The sequence below is a fragment of the Nannospalax galili genome, unplaced genomic scaffold, assembly GCF_000622305.1.
Source record: "Nannospalax galili isolate Female #2095 unplaced genomic scaffold, S.galili_v1.0 scaffold886, whole genome shotgun sequence".
Taxonomy (NCBI): Eukaryota; Metazoa; Chordata; class Mammalia; order Rodentia; family Spalacidae; genus Nannospalax; species Nannospalax galili.
In genome coordinates this window covers 2,748,444-2,748,862 of record NW_008355971.1, presented here as the reverse complement: position 1 = coordinate 2,748,862, position 419 = coordinate 2,748,444, and positions in this window count along the sequence as shown.

Genomic DNA, 419 nt, shown 5'->3' with positions numbered 1-419 from the left:
GTTGTTCAGAGAAGATATTGAGAAAGTTTTTGCGGAAAATACAGTGTCCACCATGTCTTAATTTACTCCCTTGAGATATTTTGTTAGATATGTTAATTCCATACTTAGTTCATCAAAGACAATTCAGCACACATAGGGAGAACAGTCATTGAAACAATGAAAGAATAGATTTATCTGAGGTACATATAATATCCCATGATTTGTGTGATATCATATTCTGTATATACTTTCACATCATTTGTCAATGGCAGTGCAGTTGTGGGAAGAAAGGTTATAGTACATTTTAGGGGCTGGAGAGATGGCTCAGCAGTTAAGAGCAATGGCTGCCCCTGCACAGAACCAGGTTCATGCATCCACATGGCAGCTAACAACTTTCTGTAGCTTCAGTTCCAGGAGATCTGACACCCTCTTCTGAAATC